Genomic DNA, 18,139 nt, shown 5'->3' on the forward strand with positions numbered 1-18,139 from the left:
TTCAAAATTATAGTAGTATGTGAGAAGCATGTCTATTGAATAGAGTTCTCAACATGTTTAAATCTGAACTATAACCAGCAATAACCCATTTCCCTGTCATTTACTTTTTCTAAACCCCTGATTTTTATCCTATCCTTGAAAAAAACAGCACACATGACATCTACTGTCGGGAGCCTTAAGCCTGCACCCGAAGATAAGAACCACGTCCTGTTATCGAGAACAAACTCTGCTAGCTGTGACCTTTGGACAGCAACGACACTGTGAAGCACCCGCCATTTCCCGTGTCTTTGTTCCCCATTCCGCCACCTGCAGAGTGGGAGGCTGCAACTGCTGGCACAGCCCATCTGTTTCTGACTAGCCAAGTAGAAATCACCTCATCTGGTGGACACCAATAAGCTTGTAACGAATATTCTCTTCCCTGATCAGTCTCGCCCCTGCCCTCTCCACTTGAGTGTATAAATATAACCGCCCGAAAATAAAATTTTGAGGCTTGATCAGAACACTGTCTTGCCTCCATTCTTTTCTCCCGCCCATGTTTTCTTCAAGGTACGGTCCTCCTCGGGTTCTACGCAATAACTAGGTCCTGCAGGTCGGGACAAGTGGCGCCCAACGTGGGGCGCGAGGCACGGACCTTTACCGGACAGCGTAATTCGTGAAAGGCGTGCACGCACCTAGGAGTGCCTTCCCGGCGGCTGCGACCCCCAGACGTCGGAACGGCGGGTAAGTCATTGCTGTCCCATTTTTAACATGGGCCAATCTATCTCCAGAGAGGAGTCTTTTGTCAAGGAGATCAAACGGTCTCTAAGGGAGAGAGGAGTAAGGGTTAAGAAAAAGGATTTGGTTAGTTTTTTCTGTTTTGTTGATGAAAAATGTCCGTGGTTCATTCTTAGCGGCCCAGATATTCATCCCTTGAGTTGGCAAAAAGTAGGAAAAGATTTAAATAGATTACTGGAAAAAGAGGGACCAAATGCTGTCCCCGTTAGTTGTCTCAGTTATTGGGGACTCATTCGAGATATCATTGAAGGGGCCGAAACTGATAGTAATAAGAGACATATCGGTAGCCACTGAAACGCTCAAACAGCTCTCTCGCCCCCCATCCGTTAAAGGTGGAGCTACCTCTTCCCCCTGTCCTTCTGTAGTCGTGGACGTAGAGCCCTCGCCTCCGTTCGGAGACTCTCTTCCCCAAATATACCCCATAATACCAAAACCCGGCCCTGAACCCCTTGATCCTGGAGATGCAACTGTTCTGGAGGACGAGGCCGCCAAATATCATGAGCCTGTTTGGCCTTCATCTCATACCTTTTTTGCTGCAGGGAGGCCTGCCACGTGCCCCCCTCCTTACAACCCCCTCCATATCCCTCAGGCGGTTCTTGACCCCTTTTTGGAGACAAAGAAACAACTGCAACAACAAATTCAAAGCCTCAAAAGCGTCTTTACTTTACAGAGTGAATTGGCTAATTTACAATTAGAAGTCTCCGCTCTACAAAATTCTATTTTTTCTGGGCCTCAATCTAAGCCCCCTAAGGGACCCCGGGCCAAACCCTTTGTTTTCCCCATCATGACTCGATCTGGTACCAAACCCTCACAGGACCCGGATACAACTCAGGAGGTGTCTACTGACGCCCAAGAGGCCCCTAGAGCCAGCACACCTGATGACCCAGCTTGTGAGGATGTGGCACAATCTGAGGAAGAAGGGAAAGACCCGCCTAATGATTCTGAAAATGAGGGAGACTATCAGAACCTTTTGCCTACTGTAAAACGGATAAAATTTAAAACTGTCAAAGATTTACATAATGCCATAAAGAACTATGGCCTCACAGCTCCCTTTACCTTGTCCATACTTGAAAGTTTGCCTGGCGATGGCTTTCTGTTGCCGGGAGAATGGACAAGAGTGGCCCAATCTGTGCTGAGTAGGGGAGAGTTTTTAACTTGGAAAGCAGAATTTCTTGACGGGGGAAACTCAGGCAATGCGCAACCAGAAAAATCCCCGGTCTCCCATGGCCACCTGGACTGCTGATAAGATATGTGGGAGGGGAGACTTTGCCTCTGAGCGTAAACAACGCAGCTTGTCCGCTGGGATCCTTAGTCAAACAGCGGCCGCTGCTATCGGGGCCTGGAGAGCCATTCCTCCAAAAGGTTCGGTCACCACGCTCTTGAGCAAAATAGTTCAGGGGCCCCATGAACCTTTCTCCCAGTTCGTTGCACGTTTACAGGAAACTGCGGAGCGCGTCCTAGGGCCAGAAGACGGGGAAGGGAAACTTGTAAAACAGCTTGCTTATGAAAATGCTAATGCTGCCTGTAAAGTGGCTTTAAAGGGGCACATCCGAAATCTCGATATTCATGGGATGATTCGCTTGTGCAATGATGTCGATTCCACCGCCCATCAAATAAAGTTGGCCATTGGGGCTGTAATACAACATGCTAATAGTAACACTCCTGTTCCCCTCTTATAAGATTTCAGCCGCCCTCCCTTTAGTGCAGGAACAATTAAGGGCTGGCCGTTTGGGGCCCTCTTTTTCCAGTAATCTCAAGAATGGTACCTGAAGGCTTTTACAGGACCTAAGAAAAGTTAATAAAACAATACAAATCATGGGGCCCTTACAGCCTGGGCTGCCTTCCCCCCGTTGCTATTCCCAACATAATATAATATGAATATGAATGATGTAATAATATTATAAATGGTGATGGATAGTCTTGTAAATAATATAACAATATTATAGATGATAATAAATAATGTTGAGTAATAGTGGAATGATTAAAATATTGACTGGATAATAAATAATATTATAAATAATATAATGGTACTATAGATGATAATAAATAATATTATGGATAAATAATATAATATTATAAATAATAATAAATAATATTATAAACAATATAATATTATAAATAATAAATAATATTATAAACAATATAATATTATAAATAATATTAAATAATAATATAAATATAAATAATATAAATATAATGCTTCAGCCACACAAAAAACACACTGGTTATCCCACAGGCTAATTAAGCCATTTAACCCTACCCAGGGTGGCCCCTGAGAAGTTTTCTCTGCTTAATTTCAGAATGATGTTCCTTCTGCTCATGTTTCTGCTGCCCTCCTGCATCGCTCATAGAATATTCAACTTTACTTGGACTGTCGTCAATGAAGCGGGTGACATTGCTTATACTACCTCAACCTTGGCAGGTACAACCCCATGGCCTACACTCACTCCAGACCTATGCGGCCTAGCTGCCGGAGCCGCACCAGCCTGGGGACTCCCGGATACTTTTCTCCCCCTTTCCAAGGCACCTAGTAGCCCCCACCAGAGAGATCAATTTTTTGCCCCTGCAGGGTGTAATACACCCCGTAGGAGGACCTTTCTTAGAGAATCTGATTTTTATGTCTGCCCAGGCGGGCACAGAAGTAGAAACCTTAATTATCAATGTGGATTCAGAGATTCCTCCTTTTGTGCCTCCTGGGGATGTGAAACTACTGGCGACGCCTACTGGCGCCCTGTCTCTACATGGGATTATATAACCGTTAAAAAGGGTTGGAGTAACTCTCGGCGTAACAATACACCCACCCCTGAATGCCAGAGTACACATACAACCCAAGGATGGTGCACTCCCCTCCTTATTTCCTTTACCGATGAGGGGAAAAGAGCACCCCTTGAGGGATGGACAAGGGGACATGAATGGGGCCTGAGAGCCTATGTAAGTGGAACAGATCCAGGGCTCACGTTCAAAGTGAAGCTAATTCGCTCCACACCTAATACTGAACCAAAAATTGTTTTAGGCCCAAATAAAGCCCTGTCTCGGCCGCAAAGCCCCCAAACACCCCTCCAAGAGAATACTCCTCTCCCTCCCCAGAGCACTGCCTATCAAGCCCGTTTGCCCCCCGTTAGGCCTTCCACAGGTGAGGCCTTAAAGGCCCTAGCTAATGCCACTGCGCAATCCCTTAACACCTCGACCTGAGGATTGTTGGATGTGTTTTTCCCCTGTTCCCCCTTTTTATGAAGGCATTGCTACTGTCTCGCCAGACATGACCTATACCAATGATTCACGACAGACACGCTGGGTGGACTCTCCTTTTTCTGAGTCCTCTCCCGGGCTTACATTGGCCCGGTTGTCAGGAATTGGCCTCTGCATTCATAGTACCTCATTGCTTCTTCCCCCTGAATTGTTGCCTATCTGCAATACCTCCCATACGCCTTTAACACAACACCATTTCCTTGTTGCTCCCCAAGGAATGTATTTTGCTTGCTCTTTTGGAATAACCCCTTCTATTGTCCCCCAGTTATTGGTAGAAAATCATGAATATTGTGTCCTAGTTGTGCTAATACCTAAGGTCTCAATACATCCACCTGAAGATTTGATTCCCTTTTATCATAGCGCCTCGCGTGTCAAAAGGGAACCTGTAACTGCCATCACTCTGGCAGTCCTCTTGGGGTTGGGGGCCACCGGAGCCGGGACCGGCATTGCCTCTATAATCACAACAAATCAACAATTCCATACTCTTAGTTTGGCTATAGATAAGAACATTCAAAATTTACAGGAAGGCCTCGATAACCTAATGGAATCTGTTGTTTCGCTTTCCGAAGTGGTTCTACAAAATCGCCGCAGTCTTGACCTCCTCTTCCTCAAAGAGGGTGGTCTATGTGCCGCTCTTAAAGAAGAATGCTGCTTTTATAAGGATAAGACAGGCCTAGTCCAAAATAGTATTGAGAAAATAAAGAAAAACCTAGAGACCCGACAGAAACAAAGAGAAAAAGAAGAGGCCTGGTATAAAAGTTGGGCCTCTAAAACCCCCTGGCTGTCTACCCTATTTCCTACTATTCTCGGACCTCTAGCAGGGTTCCTCCTTTTACTGTCGATTGGCCCCTGGGCAGTGCAAAAACTAACTGCTTTTATTAAAGCACAGGTTAATCAACTAACTAAACCAGCTGTTGCCGTCCACTACCACCACTTGACAACTCAGGATGATGACGATGTGGAACAAGATCCCCGGCACCCTAGAAATCTTAACCCCTCTAATACACCCCTGTGCCTGCATCGACTTCTTTAAGGCCTAGCTCCCCGCCACACATGGGGCGGCATGAAACTAGAGACATGCCTACCTCACCCTTGGACGAGGGTCTAGAGGTATGGGCACCGAGCAGAGTGACGGGCAAAGCACCGCAAGGAAGGGCCCTTCTGTGCCTTCTCTAGTCCTTCCTGAGAACATGCCTGACTTGCATAGAGGTTGGTATCATATTAATATTACACAAACCGGCTCTGCCTCTCCTCCCCAAAAGATACCAAGAGCCATAGCTGGTGGGTTCATTAAAAGCTCACGGGAGGAGTCGGGCCTCTGTTCCCTCTCTCGGTCAAAGCCCACCTTTCTAAAAAAGAAAGGGAGGAGATGTCGGGAGCCTTAAGCCTGCACCCGAAGATAAGAACCACATCCTGTTATCGAGAACAAACTCTGCTAGCTGTGACCTTTGGACAGCCACGACACTGTGAAGCACCCGCCATTTCCCGTGTCTTTGTTCCCCATTCCGCCACTTGCAGAGTGGGAGCCTGCAACTGCTGGCACAGCCCATCTGTTTCTGACTAGCCAAGTAGAAATCACCTCATCTGGTGGACACCAATAAGCTTGTAACGAATACTCTCTTCCCTGATCAGTCCCGCCCCTGCCCTCTCCACTTGAGTGTATAAATATAACCGCCCGAAAATAAAATTTTGAGGCTTGATCAGAACACTGTCTTGCCTCCATTCTTTTCTCCCGCCCATGTTTTTTTTCTTCAAGGTACGGTCCTCCTCGGGTTCTACGCAATAACTAGGTCCTGCAGGTCGGGACAATCTACTTAAAAAGAGGAAGGCGGCTGGGGCCCAAGTAGCAAAGGACAGCTAGAGTGTGAGGGGTAATGGGAAAGTATTCTAAGCGAAGGCCTCTGCTGGCTAAGTAATGTGCCCAGATCCATGCATTGAGGATTATATTTAAGGGCTCCAAAAACCTTACCCAGCTTCTGTAAATCCATAGAAATAGAAACTTTGGAATAAATAATACATCTGTTTGCTTTTTAAAAATATGTTTTGTTTTGCAAAACATTGTCAGATATATTTTAGCATTAAGAGCATAAAGTGCATTTAGGAGGTATAATGGAAAGTGAACAGGCTTTGGGGTTAGTCATAAATACTTAAGTCATTACTTATTGTGACAATAAAGATGCTTTTAACTGCAAATACAGGGAAAAAAACTAAATGTGTTTAAGTAAGGGAGAAATTTTTTTGCCTTACGCAGGTCGATGGGTGTTAATAGGGAGGCCCGAGGATAAGTCAATTCCTAAACTAAGTGAAGTCCTCAAGGATCTGTTTTCTATCCTTCTTTTCACTCTGGCATTCTCAGCATTTTTTCAGTTTCATTCATGGTCACTAGATGGCCATACAATATTTGGCCAATTTATCTTGATATACTAGTGTCTAGATATAAGTACAAAAATATCCCTCTCTTGACTTACCTTTTAAACACAAGAAAAATTTCTACCCTCCACACACTTGTCATTTGTCAGAATTATTTCAGAATGCCTTCCATGGAAAGGTTAATGAGACCACATGGAATAGTTTAGCCTTTTCCCATCATAGTCACTGGATAGAATTAAGCCCTAGAGAAAATGACGAAATATTATATTCTCAATTCTCCTGAGAACAGTTCGTAGCCAGCACCATATCAGATACATAGAAGAAAAGATGGTTCATTATATAAAATGATTGTCTTAGGGCATTAGAATTTAATTCTCTCCCAGAACCCCAGGGGGAAAAGGTTGTTCATATTAACCATATTTTTTTCTCTGAATTTTGGATCTGAAGATATAAACATCTTCCCTGACATAAATAACTGCTAGAGTAATTTCTACTAAATTGAGCTTCTATTTATAAAGGAAAAGGTGGAGAATGGCTGTTGGGTAGGAAATTAACTTTCTTCCACTTTTTTTTTTTTTTTTTAAGAACAATATATAGTTCATTATACTGTGATATGCCACCCATAACCTCCTTCAGGACTGAAGGAATTCTGCTTGTTGTTGGAAGTGCTTCTTACAGATATCCCTCAACTGTCAGACCTCTCCAGGAACTGTCTCAGCTGATAAGATATGTCTCACTCAACATCACACCCTTTTCCCAGGGAAGTTTGTATCTAATGACTGGTTAATTCAGGCAAACAAAGACATGATCCTTTTGCCCTAATTTGGGACAGTAATGAAGGGCTATTCTCCCTTCAAAGTTTTCTGTGGTTGCAGATGAAGACTTTGCTAGGCTGCATCTCAGCCTAACTATTCCCTTGACCCAGACCCATTTGCTTCCTTTCCCTTCCAAGGTGGTAATCCCCAAAGCACACCCAAATCACCCTCCTGCATGCTTGTCTTCACCTGCATTTGTCTTTTTTCCTAAAATTTTGAACATCTTTCTCAATCATTTTGTGTCTAAACGTGCAAAGGGAACCATAAAAGTATCAAATTTACTTGTGAAAAATGATAAATATGTATGTGTGTATATACTCCTATATTCACTGCTTTACTCTTTAACTTTATATTAAGTTTGCATAGCATTAGAGTATATACACACACACACATACATATTTACACACACACACACACACACACACACACACATACACACACACAGATTACACCTAACAACATGTTTGACATATGCATGGAAATGCACATACATACATTAGCTAATGAAATTTTCTTGAAAATTTATATTTTAGCATTTTTATTTGCTTCTAAATAAATCTCAGAAAATGTGTGCTTTGCTTATGACCATAAAGACAATATGTGCCAGGGCTAGTAAAATCTGCATCTTAATACAAATCTCATATTCATTCTATTATATCCCACTGCCTTTCTTGTTAGAATAAATGAAATGACACAACTATGGTGGGGGGTGGAGGGAAGAGACAGACATAATAATCAGAAACTGACTGAAAAGAATTTCTGACAAAAGTTATAAATCAGAAAATCTTTTTCAGATATAAAGCACATTTTACTCTAAACTAATTCTGAAAACCAAAATAGGGACTATATATTTTTAATTTCTATACTACAAGTTTATACACATGATGATTTTATTTCCAAAACTATATATATATATATATATATATATATGTATATGTATATATCAATATGTTCAATATACACACGAAACACACACACACACACACACACACACACACACACACATATATATAATATATATGTTTTGGGAAATAAAACTATATGTGTATATATATGTATATATATATATGTACATATATATATACACAGACATGTATATATGTGTATATATATGTACATATATACATATATATATGACATATTTACAAATATGTGGTGATATCGATTCTTTAAAAAATAAGTTTCAATTTTCAGGAAAAAATCAGAATCCAAGTTACTAAATTTTGTTGAGACTAAAATATTCTGATGGATATCAAAATATCTAATGTCAGAAAATCATTTTCAAGAAATTACTGTTATTGTAATTGATTTATAAGGAACTTTCAGGTGAAGTAGTGAAGTTTAAATAGAGAAATAGAGTGGGATATTATAAAATTATGTTTTGTTAGATTTTCTAGAAGAATAAATTTTCAAATAAAATAGAAAAGAATGCATGATTATGTTAATTCAGAGAACATTACAGTGAGAGTGTAATATTTAAGTTTTGATTAGTTAATATAGGCAAGTGCTATATTTTGATGTGCAAATATTCTGCCAATTTTATAAACTACTTTGCAAATAAAGATATGTAGGATTAAGTTTAACAGACAAGTAAAACCAGTATTTGAATATAATGACTATAATATATTGAACAGATCTATAAAGTATAGTATTTCATTAGGAGGCTCAAAACGTTTTGGTGCAGGTATGCAAGGCATAGAACTTTAGGCCAGCACTCCTTAGTCTTATACAAGCTTGTCACTTTTCTTTGAACAGCTTCGATACACATAACCTTGGGTTATTATCTGGTATTAACTTGAGCCTCTTTTATTGAACATCCTATATCTACTGCTTTATTCTTTAACTTTTTATTAAGTTTGCATAGCATTAGAGTATATATGTTCATGGTGACACAGGGTCCCCTGTCCTTTTCACCACTCCTTATTTTCTCACATTCCCATCATTGAGATAAAGTTGAGTTTCCTTTCTTCTTTCCCTCTCTCTGTCCTTTTTAATCCTTACAATGTCTTAGAATAAAAAAGGAAACACACTCAAATTATGCTATGAGAATTAATCCAATTTTGAAGTAGTCAATTTAAAATACATATTTTCTTCTTTGATACATTTATCAGCTCCAGAAACATGGTGATAGTAGGGGAAAGTGAGAACCATGGATTAGGGAGTGATAGAAAAAGAAGAGAGAGGGGCATCAGAGTTCTATATTGTTAGTTATTTGTTTTATTGTGGAATTGAACTAAGCCTGAACACTTTTCTGACTTCATAGAAACTAATATCATGTTACTCAATATGTAGAACAAAAATTCAAGACAAAGTGTGGCTTTGCTTCAAAGCCCTGAAGTGACAACATTAGAACCTAGCAACCAAAAAGTTCACGTGTGTAGGCATTATTTCCGTATCAGATCTGGTGATTTCCTTTAAGATTGTTCTCCCCTTTCGTCAATCCAATCTTGATGCAAAACACATCAGAGAAAACTACAATGTCTTAAACTCAGCAAATACTCATACTATAGTATCCTCACATTGTAGTATCCTAGCACATCATAATGTACACATATGGAACTCATACTGTCTTGTTGATCACTGCCCACCCATACATAAAACATAGAACATAGCACAACAAAATCCCCACCTAAATGAGTTTTGTAGCCCCACAAATATTTTATTATTCCTCTATGGTTGTTTTTTACTTTAAGTTTACATCAAAATTCAAGTGTGCTTACATAAAAATTCAAGCACTCTACTTGATTTTATAGCACTGCAATTAATATTCCTTTTCCAGTTCTTCCTCTTGCATAAAGAAACTAAATTAAAAAGATAATTTTTCTCAAAATACTCTTTTACTTATCTTATACTTTGTATAACATCTTTTGGCTTTATCACATTCATTTTACATTTAAAATTTTAGTTTGTATTTTTCCTTCAATATTCTGGTTTTAAATATATAGTCCTAACTCATTATTCTTTATTCAAGATATAATTTGTTTCATTAAGGTTGAATTTGTAATTTCCAAACATACTTTCCATTAGTTCTTCTCACTTAGAATAGTATAGTAATCACTAACTGGTTGCCTATCCTTGAGCATTCTTTTTCTAGTTCATTTTCCATTGTAGTCAGAGTAAAATTTTTAGAAAAAGATACAATCAAACCCATACTATCCTTAGCATAAAGATCAGGCCCTTGACATTGCTTACAAGATGCCGTGTAGTTTGACTTCTTCCAGCTTTCCAGTCACTTCTCAACACATCCCTCCTTATTCCCAGTCCTCTGATACCCTGGCTTTCTTTATGTCCTCTAAATCACCATGGTCTGTCTTCTGTTCCCATGTGACACTCATTTCCATATTTCCTCCCTCAATTAACACTTGACTTTCAGATCTCAGCTTAAATATCTGTCCTAGACCTGATGGCCTGGGTCAGAATTTACCTTTTACACATTGATTATCTTATGTATTTTATTCTTCAGTACGATGTTGAAAACATACATTTATTGATGTAATATTTGATCATATATATTAGACTGTACCTCCAGGACTATGCAACTACGTAATTTGTATATACACAAATATATTTATTTGTATGTATGTGTGTATATATGTATATATTTATATATAATACATTTTATTCCTATCATTCTGCAAGGGCCTAGTATTTAGTAGACTGTCAAAATTTATTAGTTAAAAAATGAATAAATATTCCTAATACAGCACCTTTACCTAGTACCTCCTCTGCATCTAGAATATTGTATCCCAGGTAATCTTCACCTGTAAAGATCATACTCATCTTCTAAAGGCTAATTCAAATGTTACTTCTCCCATTATACTCACTCAATTCCTCAGCTAGGAGCAATTTCTTCCTCCCTGAACATAAACTGTACTTTTTTAGTAATAAAACAATTGCATCCTCCTTAATGAGAAACATCAATATCAAAGCCAAAAAGTGTTTATCTTTATAACTTCTATAACATTTAGTATGATTTCTATCACATTATATGTAACCAATACAGATGTTCTAAATATATAAATACATTATGCATGTATTATTCTCCTAGATAATTATCTTCATAATTTTCCTACACATCTTTCATGTTTTCTTTTGAAGAAACACAATTCTTTCTGACTTCTCAATTCTCTAAAATAATGTAAAAGAGAGCTGACATTATTCTGAATGAGAAAATGAAAAGTGAAAAGAGCAACCTAATTTGATCTCTTCTGTTGTAATGACAACAGTTGCCATCTGTTGGATGTTTAGTATATTTTAGTCAATTTCTATGTACTTCTATGCATTATATACTTAAATCCTCATAGAATTCTTTGACATGCAACTATTAATCACATTTCACAGATGAGAAAACTAAGGTTAAAGACTGTCAAATAACCTTCCCAAGGTTGCGTAGTTCAAAGTATAAAACAAATCCACACAAACCAACATTTATTTTAACCTCATGTTATACTACAAAGTGACATTTTAAAAAATCATATAAATGCATTACACACACATATATAAATAGGTAAATTTTGTTGTATGAATGATTTATTTAATATGATCTTTTATATTTATTTCAGCCAATTCTTTAAGTAATTTAAATTTCAGATATATGTCCCTATCTTTGAATTCCACAATTCTAAAGGTCTCTACAAATGTTGACAGTATTTGAAATCTAATTAATAGAGGTAATAGCCTTGTAGTCTTTCTCTCTCGGAGGTTTCTGCTCCCATTCCATTTATAGCACTTCTTTAAAAAACTATGACAACCTAACATGAGATCACACATATGAACAGACAGACATGTCTACATTAAAAGCATGAAGAAAGTTCACTATAAGCATTTATGAGTTGTTTTGTTTTGTATTGTTTTAATGACAATTGCAAGAGAGGTCACTGGAGATCATATCAGAAATGATCCTTCCTCAAGTACTTTTCCATTCTTTTGGGTACCCATCTGATGTCCGCCACTCTTTCTTTGTCTGTCACAACCCATTCTCTTTAATAATAGAAATAAATTCATTTCTGTGTAATATAAATTCATTTCATTTTACTATAAGATGCTAAAATAATACAATTGTACACATGTTTGTGTATATACACATATATGTATATATACACACTCATTAATCACTTCTTTAATCAACTATTTATTAACAACTGCATTTAATATTTATAAACCTTTTAGTCATCCTAGCAACAGTAATGAAGTAATGACATACAAATCTAGAAAAACAATCACAACAGTATATAATTTTAATTACTTTTCCTAAGATATTGGTTACCTAGGGAATACCAGTAGGAGAAAATATAATTAATGTGTCTCATTAACTGTATTATTAGAATTGAAAGGTGAAGTACAAAGCATACAACTTTTTTCAATGATTATGTTTTTCTCTAAATTTGGTTGAAGTTAATGAAATTTTTGGTAGTTCAGCTGTTTTTGATGTATAATATTTGACTTAGTCATGAGTGTAAACAGTAAAAGCTTCAAAATAATATAACCTAATTCTTAATTTTGTTCATAATTTTGAAAAATGACATTTCTCTATAAGGACTGGCAATAAATATTAGATTTAAATAGTAACTACAATTTATTTTGCAATGCTTCGGTTTAAATATTTAGCAACAGAAAACATTAATCCACCTTCGATGAAGACTCTGGGATGCAGAGTAGCCATCTCTAATAAACTTTATAATTTGAAATGATTTCATCTAAAAAATCCTTCAGAATTTGTGATTATAAAACTTATCAATCTATACAAAGAGAAAAAGTTTCTGGAAAAAGACATCAGTAAAAATGAAGAACACTAGAAAATGATATGTAAAAGAAATAAGAAAATGGAATAATAAAAATATAAATAGTTACAATTAGTAAAGTAGAAATATTAAGCAGTTAAAATTATAAGAAAATACAGGCATGTGAAAAACTACTTCAAGCCTTGGAAAGAAAGAAAGAAAGAAAGAAGAAAGAAAGAAAGTTGTTGTTGTTGTTGTTGTTGTTATTGTTGTTGTTGTTGTTAGGTTAGGAGGAGGAGGGATAGAGGGAGGAGGAGGAGGAGGAGAGGGAGGAGGGAGGAAGGAAGGAAGGAAGATAGAGAGAGAGAGGGAGGGAGGGAGAAAAGAAGGAAAGAAAGAAAAAAAGGAAAAAGGGAGAAAGAAAAGAGCTGAGAGAAGAGAGAGATGGAAGAATGGAGGAATGGAGTTAGAGAAAAAGATACAAGATGGAAGGAAAGAAAGATACACATAAAGAATCAAAATTTTTAAAAGTACGATAGCACTTATACAGGAGTTAGATAAAACCTAAGAAAAGTGATGTATTTGAGCACAATAATACAAGTTAATACTAACTTTCAGGGAAAAAAATTAATTTATTTAATACACGCTATCTAGGAAGTTATCTAAATATGACAGTATAGTAAAATTTTTAAAGCATTGAAGAAAAGTGAAAGTAAAATGCATTGTTATAAAAAAGTAGAATCATTAGATAAACAGATTAAACAAGAAGGTTAATAGCATTTATATTTTTAAATATAATTATAAAAATATCATATGTAGTATACTGATTTTTAAATGAGAAAATATATTTAGAGAGGTTGAATAACTTGTTCAAATCTTTCATCAAACAGACTTGAATGATCAGAATATATTTCCATATCATTAGTCTAGTGTAGTGTACTTAGATATTTTCTTTCTTTTATATTCATTTATTTATTTATTTTTGTTCTGTAAAGATTCTATTATGAATGGTATCAGAAATACAAAAATCCAGTCATTTGATATATGAACTCTTACAATATATGTATTTCTATTGTTTTCCAGCATATAATTGTTACTATTCTCCATGTTTATAACACATTAGTTGAATGCTTCTTAAGTATAATATAGTTTCTTTTTATTTTTTATTCTTAGGAAGTTAGGAAATACATTTAAAGATATTTGAAAACAATATTTACTGATGACAATTTTTCTGTTATTCGCGCTCCAGGAAAAAATGAAATTTTGGAATTTATATGTGATTAAAAATAGTGAGGCAGAATATGTTTTAAATAAGGAAACAATAAAATATATAAATAGTGTCAAATACAATAGAACCTAATTCATTTTCCTGACAAGAAATTATGCTATTTCATTATCAAATGGCTTTGTGTAATTCTTTTTTTGTTTTAATAACTTTGGATTGGAATTTATATAGCATATCTTTTTACAACTTAAACACAGAACACTGTAAACATTTCAGTCGACATATCTATGTTGTCATAGAGAACCAACTGCTTTCCCTAAAAAAGGCAAGTTTTGGATGAGGCAAAAACAAACAAACAAATAAAATTAGATCTAAAGCCATGACTTCCACATTTAAATAATTTGACTCTTCCAAACTTATAGATTAATACAGTACATCTACAAGAATTGAGGAATAGTATCCAAAAAATGAATACTAATAGCACTTATATTTTTAAATGTAATTATAAAAATACTATGTGTCCATTCATTCAGAATGCACAAACTAAATCTTGCATTTTGCAAATACGAAGAATTCATTAGTAAAACAGTATTTTTTGTTGTATAACTTCAAATCTAGCTACAATTGCATAGATTTGAGCTGTTTCCACTCTTTTGTCAATTGATAATATTTATGTTTTTACATTATTCCTAACATCAATTATAATTTGTCATTCATAATTTTCCTGGTTAATTTTTATTACTTAAAATACACACATACACACCACAAAAACAAAGAGCTCATCAATATAAACCTTGGGTATATATGCTATTAGAGCTTCCTTAAATTTTTCTTGATTCAAACTTATCAGATGTGATTTTCCTCAAGAGGTCTCACCCATTCCTTGACTATTTCCCTTCAACTGGGGCACTTCATCATTTTTTTCATTTAACACTCAACTAATTAATGCATTCTGAAATCTACTATATTATTAACTGATTTCTGATTTTAATTCCTTATTATTCTTTGTCTTTTTCTATATGAAATCTACTTTTGTATGCTAAGTTAACTATTTCATTTTTTATTGTTTCTTTCCAGAGTGAATATGAAGTAGTATATTTTGAATGCTTTCTATTTTTTTTAATTAAGTTTATTGGGTGACATTGGTTAATAAAATTATATAGGTTTCAAATGTACAATTCAATAATACATCATCTGTATATTGCATCATGTGTTCACTACCCAATGTCAAATCTCCTTCTGTCATCATGTATTTGACCTCCTTTTCCCTTACTTACCTGCTCCTTTACCTCTGGTAACCACTAAACTGTTGTCTGTGTCTATGAGTTTTTGTTTGTTTGTTCTTGTTTGTTTGTTGCATTCAGTTTTATATCCCACTTATAAGTGAAATCTTATGGTTCTCAACTTTTTCTGTCTGACTTATTTTGCTTAGCATGATTGTCTTAAGATCCATCCATATTGTCCCAAATGGTGATATGCAGTCTTTTCTTATGGCTAAGTAATATTCCATTGTATATACGTACTACATCTTTATTCAATCATCTATCAAGGGACATTTCGGTTGTTTCCATGTCCTGGCCACCATGAATAAGGATGCAATGAACATCGAGGTGCATATATCTTTCTATTTTTAACAAGGAGTTTACCATCTAATTATTTTTCCTTGTTGATTGTCATCATATATTTTGATCCTAATTATCATGTTTACATTGTTATTACTGTAGCATATCTTCTTTAAAAAACACATATGGTTTTAATTTTTAAGGTGATTTAGAAAAATATTTTGACATAATATAGTTATTTCTCCATACAGAAGCATTAATTTTTATTGTTAACTGGACCTACTTAAAAAGAAATTCATCAATAAAGCTACAGAAAATTATGAGTATATGTTATTCCAACATATATTCATGTTGAAGGTGAAAAATTTTGACAACCAAAAATATATATACTTGATGGATATAAGGCTTAACATATTTTAAATAAGTATATTTAATATAATATGAATTATCAATATGATTACTGACTCTTCTTGTGAAAAGGTATGTTATCACATGTCAAAATCATACTGATGTATCAAAAATACTAAATGTGTAAGAACAGTTGAGTTAGGCATCACATCTCTTACTTGGACTATATAATTCTAAAATCAAGTTTTCATGTAATTTTCTGTCTGAATTATTCTGACTCCTTATATTTAATAAGATAATATGTAATGTCTGTACTAATCTCATCATTTTTGCTAACGAGTTAGTATGACAAGCAGGCTTGCACACATGTGTACATCCATCCATCCATACACAAACACATAAGTGCATAGACTCCTCAAATATTCTTCCCCATGAACATTTTTAAATGGTAAATTTAAAACTATATGATGATACATTTCTTACAGTTTTTTTTACCATTCATCAACTGAGTTTCATTGAATATTTTCTTTCTGATCTCTTTAAAGAATTCTCACGCCAAAATACAATTCTTAAATGTGTAGTGACAAATGTCAGATGTTATAATTATATATGAATATAATTTACATATAGAATGCTCAAAGACCTAAGTGTGATTTTTGAACATAAAAATCACTAAACTAACTTTATGTATTTAACACAAGTTCATAATTTTAAAAAAGAAATAGTTAAAAGAGAATGCAATCAAAGGAAACTTCTTAACTTGATTTAAAATCTTTTCTCCCAAACAATGGTCACTGACTAGTTATACTAAACATATTGTAATTAATAAGTTATTTTAATTATTTCATAGGAATACTAAATATATTATAATTAACAAGTGCATTAAATGTTAATCAGTAAGTATAGTTAATTATAGGACAAAAAAAACATAACTATTTAGAAAGTAAGTAAAATAGCACTTAGAAAAATACAATAATGAAAATATTTGCCAATTTGTATTCAGAGGAAAACTATACCTGGACAGCTGACTTCTCGAAAAAATTTTTAATTTTTAAAAAGCAAAAATAGGAAAAGAAAAAATAAGATAAAAACCAAAAATATATAGATATCCATTCTGGAACTCTTGAAGAATATATACATATCATGTTCATCAAAATTATCTCTTAGAAATAAATATTCCCGAAAAGAAACTTCCAGGCCCAGAAATTAGCTGTAGAATTTTACTAGACATTTAAAGAAGGATTAGCATCAAATTTAAGTAATATTTTCTAAAAAAAATAAAAGAAAAAGAAATACTGCCACCGTATTTTGTGAGGCTATTACCCTAATACCAAAATTAGAAAACTACATACCAATATCGCTCATGAAATTCCATGCAAAATTCATTTAAAAATATTAGCAAATCAAATCCAGCAATGTATACATATAATTTATAAGCAATGACAAGTGGAATTTAGACCAAGTATGCAAGACTTATTCAACATTAGAATATCAGTTAATGCAATCAACCACAATAGGCTAAAGATGAAAAAATATATGATTATATCAATTGACTAGAAAACAGCATTTAACAAAATCCAACAAACAAAACTCTCAAAGAACAAAAACTAGAAGGGACTCTTATCAACCTGATATAGAGTATCTACAAAAAACCTATTGCTAAGTAATAAGAAATTTAATGCTTTCTCCTTAAGAACTCCTGAGGTCCAGAATCAAACAAGGATGTTTGCTTTTATTCGACATGACACTGGAAGTTGAGGTCACCACAATAAAACAAGAAAAATAAATAAAAAGCATGCATAATAAAAAAGAATATGACTTTATTGACAAACAACATGATTTTCTACATTGAAAACACCAAGAAATCTACAAAAATGTCCCTGCTAAATTAATAAGTGAGTTCAACAATGGTGCAAGATATAAGATCAACATATAAAAAAATCAATAAAATTTCAAAATAGTAACAACAAACATGTAGAAACCAAAATTCAAAACACAATATCATTTACACTTACTTACAAAGATAATAAAATACATTTGTATAAAAAAAGCAAACAAAAATATAAATGGAAAATT

Source organism: Pteropus medius, unplaced genomic scaffold (assembly GCF_902729225.1).
Source record: "Pteropus medius unplaced genomic scaffold, Ma_sr-lr_union100, whole genome shotgun sequence".
NCBI lineage: Eukaryota > Metazoa > Chordata > Mammalia > Chiroptera > Pteropodidae > Pteropus > Pteropus medius.